Source organism: Pseudopipra pipra, chromosome 19 (assembly GCF_036250125.1).
Source record: "Pseudopipra pipra isolate bDixPip1 chromosome 19, bDixPip1.hap1, whole genome shotgun sequence".
NCBI lineage: Eukaryota > Metazoa > Chordata > Aves > Passeriformes > Pipridae > Pseudopipra > Pseudopipra pipra.
The window spans coordinates 12,240,149-12,259,777 of record NC_087567.1 but is presented as its reverse complement, the minus strand read 5'-3'; the positions used below and the strand labels follow the sequence as shown (position 1 = coordinate 12,259,777).

The window sequence follows — 19,629 nt, the reverse complement described above, 5'->3', positions numbered from 1 at the left end:
CAGCACTTGCCTCTACATCTGGAAACTCTTCTCACCCTTAATTGTTCCTAATGCCTTAACACGCAGAGTGACTAATAAGACACTAATTGGGCAGCGTTAGCAGTGAGCAGAGCAGGAGCACGCTGGCAGTGCCCTCCATGCTGAGCCACCCGCTCCCAGCCTGGCACTGCCAGTGCCATAAATCCCCACAAACCCCAGTGCCTTTCCCTGCTCGGCCTTCCGGGTGCAGTGGGAAACCCGCCCCAGCAGCAGGGAGCACGAAATGCCACCTCTTTTAGCTCCATCTCATGGTCCCTGTGCCCCAGGAGCCGGTGGAGGGAGGGCACGAGGCCCCCCCACCCAGTAGGGATGGCCAGCACTGTCACCCCTTGAGCAGAAAGGCACCAGGTGCCCAACGCCCCATCGCTCCCCATCGCTGGCACTGCTCGGGGCTGCTGAGTCCTCATGCCACCGTGCTGCCTCTGGTCACATACAGGCACTGCCACGATGGGCTTGTGCTTGGCACTGCCCACACTGAGCCCAGGCGAGAAGACAAGTGATGAGCAGCAGCGGGAACGCACCTGCTCCAGGTGATCTACGGCGGCTGGGGAGCCGGGGCAGGAAACGGCTGCACTGGGGACCCTCCCGTGCCCCAGAGAGACAGGGGTGACAGCCCCCCACTGCTGGGGCTGCCTGCTCTCCCTGGGAGCTCCCACGGGGCTGCCAGCCCTGCCTGAACATCCGCTGGCAGCGCCACGCTCGCCAGAGCCGCTCGACAGTGGGAAAGAGGCACAAATCTTGTTACACACTGGCTAAGCCTCCCTGGGCATGTTTTCTATAAATCTCCTGGAATTTATTATATGATAACTAGTCTGGAAAAGCTAAATTAAATCCACAGCCAAGAAACTGACTTTCAAGTGTGACCTAATTTAGTTGCTGGAAGGGGAGGGATGGAGTGGGGATCCCGGTGCCAGTCGTTCCCGGGATGACCTCCCGGTGCAGCCGCACACCCCCGTCCTCCTCCTCACCGTGACTTTGGGGACGGAGCTGTGCAGCCTTTCATGTCTGAGCGGATCTCACACTCCCACTCTCTAGAACAAAAGCGCCTCAAGGGCTCCCCTGTCAGATGTTTTCCATTGCTCATCTCCAAGTCTTCCTTGAAGGAGCACTCTCCTCCCGGGGGGTGCTCTGGCAGGTTTGGGAATGATGGGGAGAGTCGCTACAGGGGCTCTGCACTGGCATGTTCCTCCCTGCTCTGGGTTGCTCCTCACCAGCCCAGTGAGCCTGAGCTTGCCACCAGCACCCACACAGTCCATGGCCAGCAGCCACACACAGAGGCCAGCGAGGGGGACGGCTCATGGGAGAGAGGGGGAAAGCAGCAAGGAGAAAACCTGGATGGGGAAGAGACTTGGTGGCCTGAGCTCGAGTGAGCCCAGAGCAGGTCCTGGCAGCAATGGCTGCACCAGCCCCACAGATGAGGCACATCCCCCAGGACGGGCACATTCCTCCCAACACAGGAGCAAAACGTGCATCATGGCTGAGGTGACAGCCCCCCAAAAAACAGCACAGCCCCAGCCCCAAGAGCCAGACATGCCTCAGTACAGCGCAAAGTCCCGGGAGGAACTCCCAGCACTCCCACTTCAGCCAGGACGCTTACAATGGGCAGCTCCTGCACACCATGGAGCTGTGGGGCCGGGTAGGACCGTGCACACCCTCACCCCAAACCTACCCGACCATGGGGCTGCTGGCTCTGGGCAGGAGCAGGTGGCAGGATGCAGGAGCATGGTGCGGGTGGCGCGGGCAGGGCCCACAGTGAGGGTAACGTGGGCAGAGTGGCACCGTGGTGCTCTGGCAGACCCGGGGGTGGGCTCAGGGCTGGCACACGGGCGCGTGCTGTTGTTCTGGAACGGAGTGCACTGGCAGAGCTGCATGTGGGAAGCTTGCATAATAGTGCCAGCCCACACTACGCCTGCTCCTTCCCAGCATGATCAGCCCCTTGCTTTCATGAGCAATAACATCCACCCAAAGTTTTCTAAAAGACAAAAAAAAGAGCTTCAAGGTGATGCACAGAGCTCAGCTGCCTTTGCTGCCTCTGAACTGATGAATGCAGCTGGGGAATCCATCTGCACAGCCTCTCTAATCCCGGCTTGGGACGACCTGTGCCCCAGAGTGACGAGGAGCCTCAAACTCTCACTCCCATTTCATGATTCCCGAGCAGGCACTGAGGCTGGGGCACAGTGGAGGAGCCGGTGTGCGGCGAGCGGCACTGCAAGGGGGGCACACACAACCCCCCCTCACTGGAGCCAGACAGGGATGCACAGCTCCACGGGCACTCCCACCTGCCTGGGCACTCCCCTCGCCTATGCAAGGGGGAGAAGAGCCCTCAGCTCTGGGGGTCCCCCCAGCACTCCCCTTGGCTCATGCCAGGGGGAGAAGAGCAGTCCCAGCTCTGGGGGTCCCCTCAGTGCAGCAGTCGGTGGGGAGGGCACTGGAAGACACATGCAGTGGCAGAACAACCCCAAGCAGAGCCCAGTCCCTGGTCATTGCAGCTGCCACAGCGCTGCTGCAGCCGCCCTGAGCGCCTGCCGTGCCCCTGGGTACTCGCAGCGCTGGGAAGAAATGGGGAGGATGCCTCATCTGGAGGAGAGAATCCTACTGCCTTTGAGAAGTTTAAATTTTAACTCCTCCTCAAGCTGGTGCGAGCTCCCAGTGCGGGCTGGTGTCAGCGCGAGGGGGTTCCAGTCCCTGTAACATGAACTGACGGGGACGGGTTCAGCCCCGGGCACGCGGAGCCGCGCACGCAGCCCCGAGGGGGGTTTGCAGCACGGTCGGTGCCAGAAGCCGGTTCTTGGCGGGTCCAGCCAGGCTGCGACGTGCAGGGCTGTGCGTGCATTGTGGTCACACGCTCCCCTGCCCGTGCTGGGGGACCACCCAGGTCCCACACGCTCTGGGACCTCCCTGCTCCTGCAGTGAGCAGGAGGGAGATGGCTGGGACTGATCCCTAGGCAGGACCAGACCCCTTCACCTCACATCCCATGAGGACCAAAGCAGGGATGCCTTCTCCCTGTGATGCTCCCCTTTTCCAGGTCATCGCACAAGAGTCTGGACCCACAGGATCTGTACCCAGTGCCGGTGCAAAGCACCTGGTGGGCTGATTGTGGGCTGTTGCCCCAGGCACAGCCGTGGGAAGCAGCAGCTTCATCCTCAACAGAAAAATACCTCCATGCCCTCCCCTACATGGGACTGCTGGGTGGGAACAACGTACCTGAAGACCAAGAGCGGGTGCCTCAGGCGCAGTGGCAGGCAGGAGCTCACACTCGTGTTCGCCCCTCGGAGCTGTCAGGAAGAGCCGTTGGGGTCTCACAGCAGCAGCTTCTCAGCCTGAAAGAGAGAGGGAGAGGCTCCAGTCCCGTCCCTGTGTAGGCACCACCACTAATAACGGAGGAGGACGCGACAGAGCTCGGCGCCTCAGAACACCACGGCTCCAGGGACTCACACACGCTTGGCCCACTCCTTCAAACAGCACAATTATCTCATGGCTGGGGGGCAGCTCTGGAGCAGCCCCTTACATGTGCAGAGGCAGGACCCTGCCCACTGGTAAAGCCCCCCAGGAGGGGGAAGCATGGCCCTGGAGAATGGGGTTTGGTCGCACAGGGTGCACGGGAAGTCCCCAGCTCAGGATCCCTAGTGGGACACATCCCAGTCTCTGCACTGATGCAGGATGCTGAGGCTGGTCCTGCCTCTCCAGAAGCACCAGCCCTAGCCTCAGATGAACACCTGGGATGGAGACAAGGAAAGGCAAATACTTCCTAAGGGAAAAAACACCTGTTCCCCCAAAGGCTCCCCGGAGGCTGCCCACAGCCCCACATGTACTTTTCTCCAACCCAGGTTGAAGAGGAAACAATTTAACAGGTTGTCCCCTATTTTAATGGGACTTTTTCCCTGTTCCCCTGGGCAGCCCATCCTTCCCAGCACAGAGTGGTGACGTTCCCCCTGCACTTCAGCCAGGCAGCCCCCTGCCTGCCGTGAGTTATGACGCCTGCACCGTGCAGCGGGATGGGCTCAGAGCACCGGGAGCTGAGATTTATCCCCTCAGCAGAACAGGGGCAGAGGCCGGGAGATAAGTCACAGCAGAGCTGCGGGAGCGGCGCTCAAGGTCCTCCAAGGTTGGCTCATTAAAAACAGAGGAGAAGACGAAAGAAAAATCTGCCCGCAGTGGTGTGGCTGCAAACCCCCCCCTGCTGCCAAACCAGCATGGCCAAGAGGGAGGTGGGAAGGGAGTCAGGACCCCCAGGCCACCTCTGCAGCAATCTCCAGCACAGCCTACTGGCCTGGACCCCGTGAAGCCACCAGTGTCCCCCAAACACCATCCCAGCACATCCCAATAACCACAGCAGCACAGGGCCCGGACAAGGATATGCTTCCCAGCAGCGCAGGAGCAGAGAGCCAGTAAGGAGACAACGGCAACCCACAGAGCTGTTCAGATGCTGGCCCCAGGACCAGCTGGAGCTGCACACACTGGGACTGGCACCAGCAGTCACCCAGCATGCCAAGCCCACTGCTCGGAGTGGGCACCATCCCCACGACAGGCACCATAATCAGTTTGGGGACAGACCAAAGAAAATCCATAAAGACGCAGTGAACATCACAGGCACTCCCCAGCCTCCCCAAACTTGCTGGAATTCCCCTCCTGTCTCATTAGTCCTGCTCATTAGGGTCTGCTCCTGATCAGCAGGCAGAGCTAGAGCTCAGTGCAGTATCACGCTCACCAGCCCCTCCATCCCAACCCCTTTAATGCTGGTCTGTCACAGCCGGCCCCCTAAGGCCCTCCTGGTGTCCCCAATTCCCCTGTTGGTTGTCCCCTAATATCCCCTTGGCTGTCCCCTCCAGCAGACACTGCCACCAGCCTCTCTTCCCTCTGCCCTGGGTGGTTTGTGTGTGACCAGGAAGTGCAGCTGAGCCAGGGGTTCAGTGGGGACTCACATTGTGGGGTTTGCCCAAGACTGAACCACCCATGCACGTGCAGTGAGCACAGGACATGATAAACACTGGGAAAATCCAACAGCATCCCTGAAACAAGCTGAGCACAGCAGGATTTTTTTCAGCACCTTCTATTTTCAAAAGCAAACCCACGTGTGAGCTGGGGATGGGGATGGCGTGTTCCCCACTGGTGTCGGGGGCCCAGCAGCATCCCTCACCTGCCAGCAGCATCCCTCACCATTGGCAGCATCCCTGCAGCACCCCCCTGCAGGGAAAGCGATCCAGCCCCAGGAGGGATGGGAAAGTAGATTGCAGATCCCCATGGGGCATCTCCCCCAGGAGCCACCGGGCTTTTACTACACACTAAACAACAGCGATTAGATCGACAAGCCAACCCCTGGAAGGCTGAGCGGTTTTATCAAAGCCAGCAGCACCCCAGGGAGGAGATGGAGAGATGATGCAGCTGCCCGCAGCATCTGCAATCCCAAGGCCAGCCTGGCGGCTGCTGCAGGGGGGGCAGGACCAGGGCTGTACCTGCCCATTTTCGGGAGGCTGAGCCCCTGCCACTGCCCCTGCACTCCCATGAGGACGCTGGTCCCTGGTCCCAGCCCAGCACACTCTGCCAGACCCCACCATGGCAACGGGGTGGCACAGAAATGCCCCTCAGCAGGGCAGGGCTGAGGGTGCAGTGGGGGCCTGGGGGGCCCACAGTGGTTTTCCCTGGATTGCAGAGGAGGGGGGAGAGGAATTTTCTTTCAGCAGCAAACTCACTGAAGCAGCACTTGGCGCCTGTGCAGCCTGAGATACAGCTCCTGCTCCAGCCCAACCAGGAGCTATTTCCCACTTATCTCTGCCGTGGCTGATATCTGTGCAGCAGAACACGGCACTTGGTAATAGGATTTTGATGCTAAACAGAAGATGTTTTTTCCCTGGGTCTCACTTACGTCACACCTGGAGGTATCCATGGCCATGGAGGTGACACAGAGGAAGGCTAAAGAGTTTCAACTCTTGCGCTGAGGGAGCAGCTTCTCCTTTAGCTGCAAAACAGCAGAATTTCAGTGATCTAATATTAGCTGCCCGCGTCGTGCCCCCATCCCAGCACAGCCGGGGGAAGAGGAGGGAGGAGAGCACGGCCCCACTACTGCAGCCCAGCTGATCCCCCTGGGGATGTGACTGCACCCCACAGGCATCATCCACTCCCCATGGGCATCACCCGCTCCCAGTGCTTCCCCAGCCCTGGGCACTGCTGTCAACTGCATCCCGTGCCACGGGGACCACCCACACATCACAGCAGCAGCAGCATGAAGCCAGGCTTGGGTGGTGCAGCCGCACTCACAGCTGCCTCGGGGAAAGGGGAGGAAGGCTTGTCACCTCCCTGCCACCCTCCTCCCTATCTGAGTGAAAGGAAGGTCCCACGCACCCCTGGCTGCTGAAGACTGGGAAAGTCTCTGCCTGCCACAGACAAAACTGAAGCGATGGGAACCACCCCCGCTGGGCGCAGGTGACATCTCACCCGTGGGAACGCTGCTGGCGGCGTCAGGGCTGTCACCGCAGTCAGGGCTGGCACTGCTCCACGGCACAAACCGGGTGACAAAGGGCACCGGCAGAAAAGCCACAGGCTGCTGGTGGTGGGAGAGTCTGGCCAAGGCCAAGGTCAGTGTGTCGGGCCGGACTCCAGCACGCTTGGCCAGGCTGACCACAGCCCTGCCAAGAGGTGCTCACGGGGCACACAGTGACTGTGGGGTGCACGGTGTTCGTGGGGTCCCACACTGACCACGGAGTGCACACTGACCACAGGGTCCCACACCGACCACGGAGTGCACACTGACCACAGGGTCCCACACTGACCACGGAGTGCACACTGACCACAGGGTCCCACACCACCACAGCGAGCACCTCCAGCCCCGGCAGCGATGGTGCCCAGGGAAGCAGGTGCCCAGGCCAGCCCCGCTCCAGCTGACCCAAGGAGCACCCCAGCACCGTGGGGAGGGAAGCACAGCATGTGCAGGCAAGCACAGCACTGGCACGGTCATGCCACCACCGACCCCATCCCACAGGGACTGTGCGCTGGGCAGCATATGCCCCAGAGCCAGGGCAGGACAGGCAGCCCCTGCAGCAGGGACAGGGGTGCCAGTAGCCAGGCCAGCCCCTACTGTGGGGACAGGGATGCCAGGGGCCAGGCCAGCCCTCACTGTGGGGACAGGGATGCCAGGAGCCGGTCGCAGTCTGTTTTCCTGCACAAGTGCATTAAGCATTCCACACAGCACTTTTGCTGTAAATCACTTCCTATTCAGGCTCACTGCTGAGGGTCTCTGAAGGTCGATTTTCCATGGTTATGACAACAAAAACTAAAATTGGGTCAAACCTGAAAGGTATTATCTTCCTCCAAGCTGCTAAATGCACAATAGTAATGAGGTTGGTTAAGCAGTTCACCCCCAGCCCGCATTATTTGCTCTGAAGATGTATTAACCAGTTAAATGAGCGTGATAAGGCAGCTCTGCTCGTTCCTCCCACCAGCCGCACGGAAGATCTGAGGTTCTGGGTCTCTGCATCCTGGCTAATAACCGGGACCGCAGCCCCGCCGACAAAGGCGGCCGAGCCGCAGCGCTCGGGGCCAGGCTGTGCCCGGCCTGACCCGCGGGAACACAAAGGCAACTTTAAAGGCATCCAGCGGCTCAGAGCCATTGGTAAAAATAATTATCCTTCCTCCTCCCCTTTCTCTTTCTTCTTCTTAATGCTCTCCCCCATCCAACCTCCTGATGAAAGAAGGAACCCGCCAGCCGCCCCAGCAGAGGCGGTTCAGCAGCATCCCTGCGCCAGGATGGGGGATTATCCCTGGCAAACACATGCAGATGACCCGGCTGCCACTGCTGGGCATGGGACCAGGGGGGAAAAACCCGCCCAACCACCTTGTAAGCATTGGAGGTCACCTCACAATGGTACCCAGAAGATGCTGCGTGCCCAGGTCCGTACGGACCTGCTGTAGGGGGTGTGGGGCTAAGGCTGCCTAGGGCACCCACCTCGGGAATCCCCACCCCAGCTGGGCTGTGGGGCTGGTTGTGGGACACAAAAAACATTTGTTTTTACAGGATTTCTGCTGTTTTTCCTAAAACAAACACCCATTAATTTAAATATAACTGATGTAAACAAGCACGACCCTAAAATCCATGTGCAGCTGTATGGAACGGGGGAGAGGGAAGGAGGGAGGGGAAACACTTTAATTAATCCCTAAAATGAATGAGATGGGAAAACTTAAATTGCAGGGAAAGCATCTGGTGCTGCTGCAGGAAGGGGCTGCCCAGGATGTGGGTCGTGCTCTGCTGTGTGACACTGCTGGAGCTGCCACACCAGCCATCTCAGGGCACCAGCCCACGGGTGGAGGAGTCACACCACATCCACAGCACCCAGGGAGGGGAGACCACAGTGGTGCCAGTCCCACGTGCCAGAGCCCCAAAGCCCTGAGCTAGACACATCTGACTGGCTCTCCCCTCGTGAGCTGCTGCAGGTCCCTGGCTCCATCCCCAGCACAGGGAGGAGGGGCAGGATCCCCACAGGCAGCCTGTCCCCATGGGGGACAGCTTCCAAGGGAAGTGGCAGGAGGCTTCACCTCCCAAAGGAGGGACCCTGCCACTAGCCAGTGAGCACATGGAGGAAGAATGGAGAGAGCCTTGATGTGTCTCTCCCAGTGATCCAGCTGGGGCTTTGCCAGGAGGAAGTAGCTGCATGGAGAAATGCCAGCACTTTCTAGCACAGAAGGATGGATGAAGGTATCCTGAGGTGGGACCTGTGTTGGCAGAAGCTCTGGGATCAGCACTATGGCCTTCAGGAGCCACCTCCTGTGTGACCAAAATATGGCTGTGAACAGTACCTGAGGACCAAGCCAGAGAGAGACTACAGATCAGATCCAAGGAGCAATAAGATGGGAAGAAAAGAGCTGGTGGGGGTCAACCAGAGGCAACAGCGGATCCACACAGTGTAAGGGGACAGCAGTGGACCCACAATGGGCTCTTCCTGACTATTCCAGGCCGCCCTGCCAGCAGCTGCTGCTCTGGGCAGTTCCCTGGGAGCAGCTATTTGAACTGCAAAGAAAGTTGGATGAACTGGAAAGACAAATTTGGTGCTTCTGGTCCAGAACTCCCAAGCATAGATGGGAGAAGCCAGATCATCTGAAGACTGGCAGGAGCCCAGCACCTGGTGAAACATCCCCAGATTTACGGCCAGCATGGCTAAAGAGACAGAAGGGCTTTAGTGAACCTGGTTTTAAGATCCCATGGGAAAGCAACAGTGGAATCTGAGTGACCCAGGAACTCCACCTCTCTGAGGGGAAAACAAAAGCCATACAAGAAAGGAGCCCAAGAAAGGAGCCCGGCAGCCCCAGGGACTGCAGGGAGGGGGCTGCCAAGGGATGGGCTGCATCCCAGGACCAACGGGACACGCACTGAGACACCACATACAGGGACCAGGTGGCTGCTGGGACAGCAGAGCATCACTGCTGGAGCACCCTGCACTGCCTGCAGCACTGATCCAGCCTCCCCCTCCTCCTCCTCCTCCTCCTCCAGGGCTTCTTCCTCTCCTTCCCCTCTTTGTCATTCCTCTCAGCTCACACCTCTTCTCTGCTCTCCTTCAGCTGCTCACAGCAATAATCCAGGGCACTGACGCCCTGGCAGATTGCTCAGCGAGGCTCCACGCTGCTGACCGGGGTTTTAATGACTCCCCCAGCTGCACTGGGGCCAGTCCCCACCTCCACTGCCTGCCAGGCAGGCTCTCCCCACCACCCCTCCTCCAAAAAACACCTGCACCCTCGGCAGGGATGGGTGAGGAACACCCACCACCTCCAGCTTAGCGGGGGCTCAGCCGGCATCTGCTCTCGCCTTGCACCCAGGCTCTCAGCCACCGCGGGGACCCACGGGATCCTCTCAGCAGCCCCGGCCCCCCAGGGCTCCCCTGCCCCCCGGGCAAGGTAAGTGCAGCCAAGGCCACCAATGCAGCAGCCTGAGGGGCCGCAGCCTGACTGCAGGGTGCATATTCCCTGGGGACAGGGAAGGGACAACTGCGGCGCAGTGTCGGTCAGACAGTGCTGCTCAAAGCGTCACGGCACAGGGCTCTGCACAGGCACAGACCACAGGGACAGGACAGGGACCAGGCAGGGACTCAACAGGTATTGGGGCTCTGCCTGCAGGATCCAGGCACCACTGCGGGCTCCAGCTGCTCCATGCCAGCTCCTGGCACCAGCACCTTGTGAGGGATGGAGTGAGGGTCTGCTCCCCAGCGAGGAGATGGGTACGGTGGGGACAGAGCCCCGTCCCCAGAGCTGAGCTGCCCATGGGCGGGGGGGGGGACACAGGCCAGCACCATGACTGGCCAGCCCTGCCATTGCCCCCCACAAGGCCACATCTAGATCCAGTGTCCAGCTTTGGGCCCCCCAGTGCAGGTGGGACTAATATACTGGAGTCTGGCAGAAGGTCACAGAGATGGTTGGAGCATGGGACAGAGATACAGTGGGAGGGAGGTGGGTGCTCAGCCCAGAGAAAGGGAGGCTCAGGGACACCATGGGTGGGGGGAGTTATGGGGAGATCAGGGCCAGGGCAGGAAGCAGAGAGGGCAGTGGAGCTCCAGCTACAACATCCTACTTCCCAACAAATCCATCCATCTGTGCATATCAGCAAAGCAATTTGAGGCAAGCAGCAGTCACCATCCAGGAACCATAAAGTAAAGACAGTGCCAATAGCCTGCTGGTCCCCTGCCTGGCATCACTCTGGACAGTGCCTGGCATCGCCTCAGACCCTGCCCAGCATCACCTCAACCCCTGCCCCCATCTCCATGCTCAGCCCCAGCTCCAGCTGCAGGGAGCAGCAGATGAGCCGGGGCACAGGGGGTGCCCCATGGCCCCCAGCCCCCCGACCTGTCACCACCAGGCACACCGCTTGCTGCCAGGCTGCAGGTCCCTGCCTCCCGTCCTTTAATTAACATTCCACATGTAAAGTTGGATTGTAATTACTGCAACTGATTAACAGGCCGAAGGTAGCCCGTCTCCGAGGGAGCAGATTAGCCGTGGCTCTCTCGAGCTGCTACTCTCACCTCGGCACTGCCAGTGCATTTTAAGCAGGGCTCGATGCCCCTGCAGTCAGTGATTAATGGGTGAACTGGACGAGGACACGGTGGCTCTGTCCCTGCTGCTCTGCCCACGATCTGCTGGGGCAGGATGGACCCGGCTGCAGTGGCTGGGGGCTGGCAGCGGGGAGGATGCTGAATGTCATGAGGTGATACCCAAAGCCTCCTCTCCCCACTGTCCAGGCACCAGGCAGGGGACGTAGGACACTATTCCCAGAAGCCAAGGCCCCTGTGGAGGGAGAAGAGCACACCACTCAAACCTTGCACTGTTTGGATGTGAAGACACATGAGAACATCCCACATCCCCAGCTCGGCCCTTCCCGGCTCACCCGTGGCTCCAGACCCTGCACTGCCCACCTACCAGGGCCCCAGGGTGTGACAGGACCCTCCAGCCAGAGCCCACCGTGGCTCCATCATTCCAGGCAGGGAAGGCAATCAGCTGTAATTAACGGCTGCCGCGGGCAGAGCACAGCACAGGAACCTTCTTCACTTCTTTTCCCCAAGACTGCAAAATAAATTATCCTGCAAAGTTAGCAGAGGCTGAGCTATGGAAACAATTAAACAAAAATTAAATCTAATTCATTTATACTCGGAGCACAAAGTGGATAATGTGGGGGTTTTCTTTGCTCTCCTCTCTTTGCCTTGGTGTTACAGAGGACTATTATGGGAAATTAATCACGGGGAAAAGCAATGAACGTGATCTATCGGTCTTTAAAAGTGCACTGTAGTGATTATATAAAAATCTATTAGAGAGGCCAGGAAATAGCAGAGTGACACCATTTAAAAGGAAAAGGAGACAGGGCTGGTGGCAAAGGGATCGATTTCTTAAATGACGGATCCATGGCAGAGGGAGCGGGAGGAGGTCAGAGCTGGGGTGGGCAGCGGTGCAGACCGGGACAGCTCTGGGGGACAAAGCCAGGCCCTGGGGCTGTGCATGGCTGAAGGGCACTGCATCCCCACAAAGGCCATCCAACGCTGCAGGGAGGGCTGACCCCATGGGGCTCCCACAGAGCACAGTCCCACGATGCTGCTGGCACGGGCACAGGGATGGCTGCCCCGCACAGCTGCAGCATCCCATCCCATCCCCCGTGGCACTGTCCCATCCAAGGGTCCCCAGGAAGGTGACCCCCATCACTAGCAATGATCAGGAGAGCAGACCCTCCCTGCCTGGCCCCCCGTGCTGCTGCCCCCGGCACACACTGGGCCCCTTAACGGCGGCGATAAAACCTTCACCGAGGCAGATTCCACCATAAATCCCAGCCGGCAGCAGGACCAGCTCCGGGCCACTTTGAAGCTTTAACAACACCATCAATCCCTGAGGAGCCCAAGGCTGAAGCCCCAGCACGTGGCCAGGCAGGGGCTGAGCCCCCCAGGTGCCCGACTGGCCACACAGCTCCAGGCAGGCAACCTGCACCGATGGGCAACTGGACCCTGAGATTAGCTCAGCTGGTCAGAACATGGTGTGCATAACACCAAGGGTTTGGGTTTGATTCCTGTATGGGCCATTCATTCATTTAAGAGCTGGACTTGATGATGCTTCCAACTCCCTTGTGTCCCTTCCAACTCCGAATATTCTGTGATCCTGTGGATTCCACACTAATGGGCAATCCAACACCAAACCTCAGGCAATCCTGTGCCAGTGGCCAATCCCACAGCAACAGGCACTCCCACTCTGATGGGCAATTCCACTCCTCTGGGCTAGCCCACGGCCACCACAGCCATCCAGTGCCATCACCCTATGGCCACCATTTAAAACTCCTCCAGTCCCACATTAGTGCAGGGAAATGCCTTTATGGGAATTTAATGGCAGTTTCTCCTCCCCACCAGGCATGTGAAAGCCAAACACACCGTGCTGCTTCCACTGCATCCTTTCAACAACTTGGAAAAAAAAAAAAAAAGAGTGGAAAAAAACCCCCTTTGATCTCAGCAGCCCATTTGTTTAGCCCATGCCGGGATTTAATTGAGAAGGGATGTCCTTGAATAAATGCAGAGATGTCCTCACTCCCCAGGAAGGCTGCTGTGAGTTGAACAATCCCCTGTATGAGGTTTTCTGCTCATCCAGGGATATTCTGGGACAACACAGCCCCGGGGCTGCTGCCGCATGTCACCCATCCATCACTGGGAATGCCGGTGGCGGGCAGGCTGCCGCGGCACAGAGAGCAGCGAGGGGGGCACTGGGCCCTGAGGGACAGTCAGGGACACGGCTCTGCCCCCAAATCCAGCACGGGGAGAAGAGACAGGCCAGGAGGTGGAGCAGCCATGCACGCAGTAGGACAGGGGCTGGGGCTCAGCTGGCACTGGCAGAGGGGCTGCGGGTGGGTCGTGGTGCCCCAGAGAAGTTGAGTTACGGCGCGACAGAAGGCAAGGGGCAGCTGGCCCACGAGAACTGGCGCTCACACTCAGAGTGCCAGCACCGGCCCCTGGCAAACGCTTTCCCTGCTGCCAGGCTTGGCAGCAGTGGAGGAGCCAGAGCAGAGAGCCCGCCAGGGAGGTGGGCACCGCCGGCCACAGCGGGCAGGTTCCTGCTCATTTCCTCCCGGGTGCGGACCCTGCCAGCGCTCAGCACCCCGGTATCCCTGGCACTCCTCTGCCAGGTCGCTCCGGCCCAGCCAGGAGGCTGAGGAAGGGAACCGGCCCTGGGGATCCCCCGGTGCTGCACACCTCCGAGGGGAACCAGAGAGGGGCAACGATGTAGGGAGGGGACCCTCAGGGCAGCACTGCACTCACAAATTTGGGTCTTTGTATCTTCTGCCCTGCCCAGCGCAGCCGGTGTCAGGCGCCGATCAGCATCATCCTCCTCCTCGTCCTCCTCCGCGCCGCCGCAGCCGCTTGGGTGTCTTTGCCGCAAGCCTCCCTTGCCAGGGAAGCGCCGCTCTATTTTAATCCGGCATCTCCCACCATCCCAGCGAGGCTGGCTGCGAGCGCAGCCCCGGGAGAGCTCTGCCCCGCGCCCCCGCACCCGCGCAGGATGGAGGAACACCCCGAGGCCATGCTCGGAGGAGTCGGGCTGGAGGCAGGAGGGGGCTGGCGGGCACCGAACCCGGGAGGGGGCTGCTTTTACCCTGGAAGGGAATTCATGGCGATAAAGGCGAGCGCGGGGAGAGGACGCGGGAATTCCCAGCTCATTAAAGTGCTGGCATTTTCAGCAGTTACAGCAGCTCCTCTTCTCATCCGTTAAAGTCCTTGTCCTCTCCCTGCCCAGGGGACCTGCGCTCAGCTCTGCAGTCGCTGTCCCACCAGCCCTGCCACCGGCATGTGCCGGCGCAGGGCCGCGGGGATGCGGGGTGTGCCCGCGGGATCAAACGCTGGGTACCCGGGTGGTGCCCGGCCCGGCTGCGCTGGGGGGCTGCGGGGGAAGGGGAGCGGGAGCAGGAGCGCTCTCAACCCCTGGACTCGGTGGCTGCGGTGGCTAAAGGCGAGCTGATTAAAGCAATTAGGATTTTAAATAGTAACACAAGAGTGGCTCATCAGCGCTGAAGAGGCAGTCAACTGACAGGCTGAGGAGCCTATTTACGGATCTCGCTTGGCTGAGGATCCATCCTCAGCGAGGCCCCAAGGCTCCGTTGGAGAGAGGGCGCCGGCACAGGGGTGTCCCAGGGACCCCACAGCCTCCCCGGCGCCCGCCCGGGCACACGGAGCATCCTGGCCAGGGGGTGACAAAGGGGACAGTCCCGTGCACGCCGCCAGCACTCTCCCCTGCCCTGCGGCCACAAGGACGTCAAGGAGCACCTGGCGCAGCCCAGGAGCACCGGCACGGCCAAGGAGCGCTCGCTGCCTGCTCCTCCCTCTTCTTAAGCTTGTTTGTTCTCTCTAATAAAGGCTCCGGGAAGGGAACACGGAACGAATTTCGCAGTGTTTCCCAGGAGGCAGTGTCGTGCAGCAGCAGCTCAAAAGTAACAGATAAAGTGCCTTTTGCAACAGCTAAAGCCCCACACACACATTTTGTCTGCTTTGACTCAAGGCTGAGATGCTGGAGATTTAAGGCAGCCTGGTGGGAAATCCATCTGGTTTGGTGTATGCAGATCTCCAATCACAAAGGAATCCGGACTCACATACAGATGCAGGAGCAGCATAAACAGCCTTGAAACGCTCCGTACCCTTCCCGCTGCTCTCCCCTACACCTGTGTTTGCTCCTGGCTGTGCTGGCAGACGCCTGGGTGCCAACAGCTGCAGGGCCCGGCCTGAGCACCTGCCGCGGGATGTGGCCCACAGGGACAATGGGGGGACAACTGCAAGGAGCTTCCCAGTCCTGTCTCCATGGGCCTTGCAGCCCAGGACTGGGCTGCTGCTCCATCCTCACTCCTGCAGCTGCATCCCAGCAGGATGGCATCACTGCCGAGCAGCTCAATGTCCCCGGACTCCAGGGCTGGATCCACTCACTCTCAGATGGGGGAAAAAAGAAAAGGGTAGGAACAGGGAAGGGAGGGCAGGAGCTGCAGCCCAAGCACAAGCCTCTTGCTGACTTTCTTGTGAGCTCCGAGATGCCGTGGGAGGGAACTGGCACAGGCGCATTCCATTTATTTATAGGCATTTCTGTGGCACTCGATTAAACGCTGTGGTGGAGATATTGCAGCGTGAAGAGTATTTAGAGCTGTTTAACACCTTAGTCGGCAAAAGCCCATCTGATTCCCGCAGCGAATTGGGAAAGTGCACACAGCAAGGGCAAGAGCAAGGAAGATGCCCTCTCCCAGCCCCAGCTCCGCCCCAGCTCTGCTCAGAAGAGAGATGGGATCTTGTGATCCTTGATGCACTTGGGGCAATGCATCCATGGCCTCACATGATGCTCCACTGCCTCCAGGTCAGTAGCCAAGGGACCGGTGTTCTGCACCAGGACACGCATCTGCACCCTGCCTGACTCCCACAGAGATGCCTCCCTCCAGCTGCTGCAGGGGTGCTGATGGCACAGTGCTGGTATGAGGGGCTGGCCAGCCCCAGCACCCATGGACCCTGCCTGCACCATCCCCAGATCTCCAAGTCCTGCTAAAGGATGGGGCCTGCCCAGGGGAGGGCACAGGAGTTCCTGATGCTCAGGAGAGGCTTGCTCCCAGCCTTCCCTGGGTATCTATAACCACTCTGCGAAACCTCCCTGTGCCTTATCAGTATGGTGGAGGGCTGAGCCAGTAAATCTCCAGATCTCAGGAAAGCCGTTGGGGGAGAGAGTTCAAAGGAAAGGCTGCCAAGTGCACACCAAGGTGAGCTCTAATTGCACTGCTGCAAATCTACCACTGGCACTTTCGCCCTTGGATCGCTTCACCCCTGCTCCCCTCTGCTGCAGAGCTGGGCCTGCCCATCCCCGAGACACAGGGACAAGCCACGGGAGCATCCAGGGCACCAGCAGCTGGGTGGCCACACCACTGCTCACCCACAGCACGAGACGCACACGAGCAAGGCTGAAACATGGGGCAATCACCAGCCCCTGGCCATGCCAGTGAAGCACCACCAGCTCCTCGAGAAGCAGATTCCCATGGGCTCTCCCACATTATCCCCCAAGCAGCAGGCACCCTGAACCCACCAGCATCCTGGCAGTGCTGGTTTTGCTTGAGCTGAGTGTGTCCTGGCGCCTGGACAGGAGATGCCCTTTGCTCTGTGTGGTGATGGACCCGTGGATCCCACCCACCAGGGTGCTGGGGGCAGGCTGGGGCCAGTGGACACGGGGTGCCAGGGCTCGCCCTGCCAGCTGCTCCCGCTCACCCGGGCCGTGTCGCTTGCAAATGGATGCAATTAAGTTGATACTGCAGCGGCCTGTAATTGCTGTTTCCTCAGCTTGGCAACACGACCCCGGAAACCCCCATTATACTAATCACTGTCACACGAACACAATCGCAGAACACATAAAAACCTGGTGTGCCTCGTGCTGAAATATAACCCCGCCGAAGGCTCTGCTGTGCCATAAATCTGCTCAGCACTTAACACTGCCGGCTAAATGGCCCCCGCTTAATTATAGCTCCATAAACAGGACTTTATAGCAGTATCAATACCGTCAAAAATCAATCCTGCTGATGGACAAAGGGACGGACTCGTGTCCTGCTGCCCCGGGGCTGGGCCTCCGCTGCTCCCCACTGATCCCAGCTCGGGGGGATCCCGGCTGGCTCAGCCTCACTCCTGCGCCCATCTCGGCCACGCCGCAGCCCGGCCACGCTCCGCTGGACACGGATTCCAACCAGCCTTGGTCTGGTGCTGCCACGGAGCCGCAGCCAGGACATTAGCATGGCAACCCACACCGATCTCTGTCAATTATGCTCCAGTATTTGAGGTCTAACCAGCTTCAAATTGAATCAGGGCGAAATCATCAGTATAAAAAGCGCCCGCAACAGCCCTTCAATTCCAGCACTAGGAAAAAAAAGTTCTACATCTCATAATGGCCTTCTACCCCATAATGAACAGGAAAAATAAATTAGATTCCCAGCTAAGGGTATATTTATACAATTTCATTATGTGCCCATGAGCAAGTCTGGTTTTCACCAAGATAAAAATGAGCTCTCAGCAATGCTCGTGCTAAATAAATGGAGTGATTTAACAGCTTAACAAGGAGTGCAACGAAGGGGCTGCGGAACCATGGCAAAAACGGAAAATAAAAATAAAAAATATCAAAACGCTCGTGTTTCCTGCACCGTGCTGGTGCTGCTGGGCCAGACCCACCGGGGAGGCAGGAGACAGCAGTGCTGGGACTGCAGGCACATCCTGAGCAAGCACGTCCCACCCTGCCGGGAGCAACTCCTGACTGCTTCATCTGCTGGTGCTCCACGTCCAAGTGATCCTTGGAAGCCAAAACCAAAAACCCAGCTCCCCTCCTCGCCAGCTGCCAGCGGGTCCAGCTCGCTCCCGTGCTGCCACAGCATCTCCACGGATGCCAGGGCCACGTGTGCTGGCTGCCCGCAGGAGCAGCAACGATTCCTGTGGCAACTTTGGGGCTGAAAAGGGATATTTGCAGCCTGGAAGTTGTTCCCAGACTCTGAAAGGTTCAAGCCAAGCATGGCTCCTCTCCCAGAGCTGCCGGGAAATTCCCAATTCCTCCTTCCCAGCAGAAGGCACCTCCTGGTACCCAATTCCCACCTCCCTTACCGTGCTGCATTTGCAGCCCTTCTGCTGCTGGGGACTGCAGCACGTGTCCCCCACAATAAATCGCCCTCACACAGCTAGAAGGGACCCAGCTGGAGTTTGGAGGAGCTTCTTGCCCTTCCAAGGTTATCTGCTCCTGGTGAAGGCTCCTCCATCCCACCTTCTGCCACTCCCAGAAAGAGCATGTCGGCTCCCTCCGGGCCCCATCCTGGGCCACACGTCCATCTGGGCTCAGCACCGTGTGTCTGCTCCAGCACAGTGAGGCTGATCCCAAATCCATAACCCACACTTGAATAGCTCATCCAGTTAATGGCAGCGCTGCCAGCAGGCAAATCTGTCCTCTCAGCAGCAGCAAAGCCAGAGTGAAGCAGTTGCCTTTTTTTTTCTCCTTTTTAAATCAATTGTGAGGCCACATGGTCCATCAGAGGGATCTGGAGACCATAAGCCATCTCCAAGACGGAGCTGCTGGCTTGGCTGCCTATCACAGCTCTCCTGCCACAAGGTGACATTTCCCCCTCCATCCTCCATACCCCAGGGAGCCAGGAGGATTAATAGTTCAGCAGGGCTTTGGAAATATGTGTGCTGGGAGTTATGAGTCTGATTCATAACAGGAGTTCCCTCCCCTGCTACAGAGATTAATCACCGGTGCAAATGCAAACACCAGTTGGGCTCAACTGTCCCCAAACTGCGGCGCAGCTGGAGCAGAGCGGGGCTGAGCACACTGCCAGCTCCCCTGTGCTGCTGCTGGGCCTTCACAACATCCGACATCGGAGTCCTTACCCCTGGTATTATGGAAAAATAAATGTGCTGTGGAAGAGATCAGTTCCAAGCGCCTGAGTGCTCCGTGCAGACACGGCGCGAGCCCTGGAGCCTGCCTGTGCTGCCTCCTCCTGGGAGGAATTATGGAGCAGCCCAAGCAGTGCTCCGGCCCAGAGGAGCTCAGCCCACACGGGCACAGACTGGTTACAGCTGATTCATCCTTAAACACCTTGATAAATGCAACAGGAGCCCAAAACCAGCTCCAAGGAGCCATCCCGCTCCCTGTGGGGCAGCTCCCAGGCATCCTACCTGGACACTCCTGCCCGCTGGGGAGCTGCAGCTGGAGAACATCCAAACCCAGCACTGCCCACCATGCTCAGCCCCATGGGCACCCATCAGTGACCCCAACACATTTCCAGAGGCTCTTGCCCTGAATGGACCCTTCCTGGTCAAACCAGCCCCCCCAACACCCTGCCCAAGGCAACAAGAATTGTCCCCATGATGCTCTGTCCTGGCTGCTCCGGAATTCCTTCCTTCTGTCCCTCTAACATAAATAACAGCCAGATCATTTTTATCACACCATTTTCCCAGCCCCAAGCAGAGCTGTTTCCCAGGCTGCCAGAATCCTTTACAACCCCCAAAGGATCAGCAAATGATTTTTCAGTCTTCCCTTTCGATTGGAGAGAAGAGGGATCTCGGCTCAATTGCAATTAGAGTGAACTGCAGCTTGTAAGCAGCTCC

At 58.9% G+C, this 19,629-nt stretch overlaps 1 protein-coding gene across 12 annotated transcripts in view; it reads right to left on the bottom strand.

The window, feature by feature from the left end:
- Positions 1-19,629, bottom strand: part of RBFOX3 (RNA binding fox-1 homolog 3) — a 141,660-nt gene that overhangs the window by 74,176 nt on the left and 47,855 nt on the right. For all 12 annotated transcript variants that reach the window (XM_064676299.1, XM_064676289.1, XM_064676295.1 and 9 more), the window contains exon 2: positions 3,245-3,360. The gene's annotated coding sequence lies outside the window, so the exon portion shown is untranslated. The remainder of the gene's footprint in view (positions 1-3,244; positions 3,361-19,629) is intronic.